The sequence below is a fragment of the Salvelinus fontinalis genome, chromosome 5, assembly GCF_029448725.1.
Source record: "Salvelinus fontinalis isolate EN_2023a chromosome 5, ASM2944872v1, whole genome shotgun sequence".
Classification (NCBI taxonomy): Eukaryota; Metazoa; Chordata; class Actinopteri; order Salmoniformes; family Salmonidae; genus Salvelinus; species Salvelinus fontinalis.
In genome coordinates this window covers 43255701-43262669 of record NC_074669.1, presented here as the reverse complement: position 1 = coordinate 43262669, position 6969 = coordinate 43255701, and positions in this window count along the sequence as shown.

Here is a 6969-nt window from a genome sequence, read left to right as displayed (position 1 = left end):
CTTTTGACTGGTAGTGTAGCTTGATCAAATAAATGTACAAACATATAGTTGCATCCGAAATTATTGACACTTTACAAAGATGAGCAAGAAAGTATTATCTTATACTAATAAATTTGCTCAGAGAAAGATACTTCTAAAGCCTCTATGGGATTGGTGTACATAAACCGGGATTGTTGTTGCTCAATATGTGATGAACGTTGTATACAACAGCCAACTTTCCAGGACATACACATGTCTTATGTAGGCAATTTACAGTAGCTATTACAGAAAAAAATACCATGCTGTGTGAGGATAGTGCACAACAACAAAACACTTTTATCACGGCAAATGGTTTGATACATTCCCCCCTGAAGGTAAATAATGTACTTACATTCAATAATCTTTCTTTGATTTGTCAACTTTAGGGTCCCAGAGATAAAATGTAGTGTAGTTTTCTTTGAAAAAAGTGTATTTATTCAAATGTAGGAACTGGGTTCTACAGTTTGACCCCACTGCTGTCTCTGGCTCCACACCCACCCCACCCGGCCATCTAGATGTGTGAAGTTTATTGTCTTTTCTGTAGGGAAGCTAATGCATTTGACATGTCAAAGGATTCTTATAAATAAAGTGGTTAAAAGTTTAGTATATGGTCCCATATTCCTAGCACTCAATGACTCCATCAAACCTGTGACTGTACATCTTTTTGGGATGCATTTACAGTTCCTTTTGGTTGGTTCAGATTATTTTGTGCCTAATGGAAATGAATGAATCCACTTGTTCCTTCATGAAGGAATCCAACAAAGTGTATGTCCCCACCTTGTCTATTTCAAATCTTCTCTTGTTGTTTGAGACAGGTGTGTCCACCCCAAAGTGCAGCATATCATGTAGGCGGCTTGGCCTCACTCTAAGGAGCCCTGTCAGTCTGTTTAACTATTGATATAAGCAGCAAAGCATGGAAGCACAGACATAATTATACACACAGAATAATTGCATAATTGTAGTGGGCAGTAATTTTTTAGATGTGTATATTATAAATACATCACATGCTTCTTGTAATAAGACTAAGCAATTATCCAATCAAAATGTTTATCTGACTCCATAAAGGTAATTAGCAACATGCAAGAGACTATGGATGAGTTACAGTAATATGCAATGAAGAAATGTTTGAGAATGGATCCTAAATACAAGTGTAATTAATTACTTTGTAAAACGAATGGATTCCCATACACGACATTAAAGCATAAGTTACAAGGCAATAACAAGCATTAAAAGGCATTATTCTAAGCATGGTCAGAGAGAGAGAAAGAGAAACCATAGCCTGGATAGGCCATGGCCAAAATTCCATGGGGTGGAGAGAAAGAAAGAAAGACAGAGAATCTCACCCAAAGCAGGTCAGGAACAAATAAGGTAATGAACAATCAATCTTAGACCCTTTTATAAGCATCTGAGTTGTTTGGATTCAAAACCTAAGTTGTTGACCAATAGTATTACTGTAAAGTTAACCTCCAATCAAATATCAGACCTACATTGTCATTTCTGCTACTCGGAGGTGTGACAATGGGGGTTGGTAAGATTCCTAAGACAACTCCGGGGGCTACCTTACATAATTATCAAGTCAGTGCTCCACTCTTTAAAAAAATAAGTAATTTTTCATTTAACCTGTTGGGGATGGGGGCGCTGTTTAGACTATTTATGCTAATTGGGTACTTTTTTAAACGGCTTCCCACAAAATCCTTGATCGTACAATATGCATATTATTATTATTATTGGATAGAAAACAGTCTATAGTTTCTATAGGAGTTGAAATTTTGTCTCTAAGTGGAACAGAGCCCATTCTACAGCAATTTCCCTGACATGGATTCAGATTTCAGAAATGTTGGCCACTGTTCTGAAGTCAGTTAAAAGGGCACTGATTTTGCTATGACTATACGGACACTTCTTACGTCTTCCCCTGGATGCCTTTACGTGATGACGATTCCAATGGGGTCGATTGCGCGTTCACAGGCACTACAAATGAAAAAACCCTGTAGCTAGCAAGTCTTTTCTTGCTGCGTAACGCGCGTGGAGGACACCGACCCTCTCCTGTTCCAAGCGTTAGTTTAGCCTGTTATATTTCTCCGGTCATCTTTTCACTCGTTATAGGAGTTAAAAACATCATAAGGTAGTTAATTTAAAGCGTTTTATAGCAATTTATATCCGTTTAGTGCGATTTTGGGACATTTATTTCTTTAACGCTGTGAATAGGTGGGCACGCTTTCAGTTCATCCCGAACGCAGTTGGCATTTTCACATGGCAAGAGGACAGCTTTCCACCAAAAGACGATTCCTCACAAGAAAGGATCCTTTGCCCAAGATACTGATGGAAGAACAGCTCAAGGTAGGACATTTTTATTATGATAAATCGTGTTTCTGTCGAAACATTTTAGTGGCTTAGGACGCCATGTTTTTTGACGTAGCTTCGCTTGGCGCAAACTGTATTGAAAAGTAAGGATAAATTAAAAAATGTAATAACGCAATTGTATTAAGAATTAAATTGTCTATCAATCCCTGTCCACCCTATATTTTTTAGTCACGTTTATGAGTATTTATGTATAAGAGTAGATCACTGTCTAAGTGGCGCAAGGAAATTTTCTGACCAACTGAGCTACATTTCACATTGTCTAACCATGATTTTGGTGGCTAAATATAAACATTTTCGATCAAACTGTATATGCATGTTGTAATGTGATGTTACAGGAGTGTCATCGGAAGAATTCTGAGAAGGTTAGTGAAAAAATTAATATCTTTTGGCGATGTTGACTTTTATCGCTCACTTTGGCTAGAATCAATGCTGGGCTGCTATGTGGTATGTGCTATGCTAATATAACGATTTATTGTGTTTTCGCTGTAAGACACTTAGAAAATCTGAAATATTGTCTGTATTCACAGGATCTGTGTCTTTCGATTCGTGTATGCTGTGTATTTTTACGAAATGTTTGATGATTAGTAAGTAGGTAAACACGTTGCTCTAAGTAGTTTTTCTATTCCATTTGTGACGGTGGGTGCAATTGTAACCTATGCCATCTACCTGAAATATGCACTTTTTTCTAACAAAACCTATCCCATACCATAAATATGTTATCAGACTGTCATCTAATGAGTTTTTTTGTTGGTTAGGGGCTATAAATATCTTAGTTTAGCCGAATTGGTGATGGCTACTGGTGTTGGTGGACAAATAAAAGATGGTGGATTATGCTAATGTGTTTTTAGGTAATAGATGTACATCTTTACATATTGTGTCTTCCCTGTAAAACATTTTAAAAATCGGAAATGTTGACTGGATTCACAAGATCTGTGTCTTTCATTAGCTGTATTGGACTTTAATGTGTGAAAGTTAACCTGTCTAGGATCAGCGTGGCGCTAGCGGCACACCCCCCCCCCCCCCACTGAAAAACCAGTGCCGCGAAATTCAAAAAAAATATTTTTTTAAAATATTTAACTTTCACACATTAAAGTCCAATACAGCTAATGAAAGACACAGATCTTGTGAATCCAGTCAACATTTCCGATTTTTAAAATGTTTTACAGGGAAGACACAATATGTAAAGATGTACATCTATTACCTAAAAACACATTAGCATAATCCACCATCTTTTATTTGTCCACCAACACCAGTAGCCATCACCAATTCGGCTAAACTAAGATATTTATAGCCCCTAACCAACAAAAAAACTCATTAGATGACAGTCTGATAACATATTTATGGTATGGGATAGGTTTTGTTAGAAAAAAGTGCATATTTCAGGTATATGGCATAGTTTACAATTGCACCCACCATCACAAATGGACTAGAATAATTACAATGAGCAACGTGTTTACCTAACTACTAATCATCAAACATTTCGTAAAAATACACAGCATACACGAATCGAAAGACACAGATCCTGTGAATACAGACAATATTTCAGATTTTCTAAGTGTCTTACAGCGAAAACACAATAAATCGTTATATTAGCTTAGCACATAGCAATTAGCAGCCCAGCATTGATTCTAGCCAAAGTGAGCGATAAAAGTCAACATCGCCAAAAGATATTAATTTTTTCACTAACCTTCTCAGAATTCTTCCGATGACACTCCTGTAACATCACATTACAACATGCATATACAGTTTGATCGAAAATGTTTATATTTAGCCACCAAAATCATGGTTAGACAATGTGAAATGTAGCTCAGCTGGTCAGAAAATGTCCTTGCGCCACTTAGACAGTGATCTACTCTTATACATAAATACTCATAAACGTGACTAAAAAATATAGGGTGGACAGGGATTGATAGACAATTTAATTCTTAATACAATTGCGTTATTACATTTTTTAATTTATCCTTACTTTTCAATACAGTTTGCGCCAAGCGAAGCTACGTCAAAAAACATGGCGTCCTAAGCCACTAAAATGTTTCGACAGAAACACGATTTATCATAATAAAAATGTCCTACCTTGAGCTGTTCTTCCATCAGTATCTTGGGCAAAGGATCCTTTCTTGGGAGAAATCGTCTTTTGGTGGAAAGCTGTCCTCTTGCCATGTGGAAATGTCAACTGAGTTCGGGATGAACTGAAAAGCATGCCCAACTTTTCACATCGTTGCAAAAATAAATGTCCCAAAATCGCACTAAACGGATATAAATTGCTATAAAACGCTTTAAATTAACTACCTTATGATGTTTTTAACTCCTATAACGAGTGAAAAGATGACCGGAGAAATATAACAGGCTAAACTAACGCTTGGAACAGGAGAGGGTCGGTGTCTTCCACGCGCGTTACGCAGCAAGAAAAGACTTGCTAGCTAAAGGTTTTTTTCATTTGTAGGGCCTGTGAACGAGCAATCGACCCCGTTGGAATCGTCATCACGTAAAGGCATCCAGGGGAAGACGTAAGAAGTGTCCGTATAGTCATAGCAACGACAGTGCCCTTTTAACTGACTTCAGAAAAGTGGCCAACATTTCTCAAATCTGACTCCATGTCAGGGAAATTGCTGTAGAATGGGCTCTGTTCCACTTAGAGACAAAATTTCAACTCCTATAGAAACTATAGACTGTTTTCTATCCAATAATAATAATAATATGCATATTGTACGATCAAGGATTTTGTGGGAAGCCGTTTAAAAAATTAGCCACATTAGCATAAATAGTCTAAACAGCGCCCCCATCCCCAACAGGTTAAATATTTAAAAAATATATATTTTTTGAATTTCGCGGCACTGGTTTTTCAGTGGGGGGGGGGGGGGTGTGCCGCTAGCGCCACGCTGATCCTAGACAGGTTAACTAGGCAAGTCAGTTTAGAACAAATTCTTATTTTACAATGAAAGACTACCAGGGAACAGTGGGTTAACTGCCTGGTTCAGGGGCAAAACAACAGATTTTTACCATGTCAGCTCGGGGATTCGATCCAGCAACCTTTCGTATACAGGCCCAATGCTCTAACCACTAGCTTACCTAACACCTCACTTTTAGCATAGCACAACTAAAGATGTGAACAGAAAATTCCACAATTGATTCAAACATTGTGGGATGTGTCACAGTTCCAGTGCATTATTAAATGGAGACCTTTCTCATTGGTGTCGACGTATTTCAGGAGGACCCCTCAGGCAATACTTTATTTTGGAGGTTTGAGCAAGCATGTTAGATTACGTTAGTTGAGAGTGTCACAGGCATGTAGTGCCAGCTAAATCGTCACAGATGAGTCAGAGAGCAGAGACATCACAGACAGTCAGGCACGTGGATGGATCAACACCCAGCCCTGCTCCAGCCCCAGGGGAGCTTGACACACACCTCCGTATCAATACATCAGGAACATAAATGGGGCGAAGCCAGCATATTGTGCTTGGCTAGCACCCACAACCTCATCCCCATCTCTGGGAACATTTGTCATCCTGACTACAGACAAATTAGTAGCATGGCTCTCGCCTAGGGATTTATTGTCTCAACATGTGGTTTTTGTCTTTTTGGTGTTCGATGCTTGCTGTTGCAGCCATCTAACATTTCCTCTCTAACATTTCCTCGCTATATGCTGTATCATGGAGAGACTGAAAATCCATCCAGGGATTTGTGCTGATATCACATTCTCAAGTGGGAAGTTTACAGACACATAGGTTGGAGTCATTAAAACTCATTTTTCAACCACTCCACAAATTTCATGTTTACAAACTATAGCTCTGCCAAGTCAGTTAGGACATCTACTTTTGTGAATGACACAGGTAATCTTTCCAACAATTGTTTACAGAGAGATCACTGTATCACAATTCCAGTGAGTCAGATGTTTACATACACTAAATTGACGATGCATTTAAACAGCTTGGAAAATTCCAGAAAATTATGTCATGGCTTTAGAAGCTTCTGATAGGCTAATTGACATAATTTGAGTCAATCGGAGGTGTACCTGTGGATGTATTCCAAGGCCTACTTTCAAACTTTTTGCTTCACATCATGGGAAAATCAAAAGAAATCAGCCAAGAATTGTAGACCTCCACAAGTCCGGTTCATCATTGGGAGCAATTTCCAAATGCCTGAAGGTACCACGTTCATCTGTACAAACAATAGAACGCAAGTATAAACATCATGGGACCACGCAGATGTCATACCCCTCAGGAAGGAGACGTGTTCTGTCTCCTAGAGTTGAACGTACTTTGGTGCGAAAAGTGCAACTTAATCCCAGAACATCAGCAAAGGACCTTGTGAAGATGCTGGAGGAAACAGGTGCAAACATATCTATATCCACAGTAAAACGAGTCCCATATCGACATAACCTGAAAGGCCGCTCAGCAAGGAAGAAGCCACTGCTCCAAAACCATCATAAAAAATCCAGACTACGGTTTGCAACTGCACATGGGGACAAAGATTGTACTTTTTGGGGAAATGTTCTCTGGTCTGATGAAACACAAATAGAACTGTAAGGCCATAATGACCATCGTTATGTTTGGAGGAAAAAGGCGGAGGCTTGCAAGCCGAAGAACACTA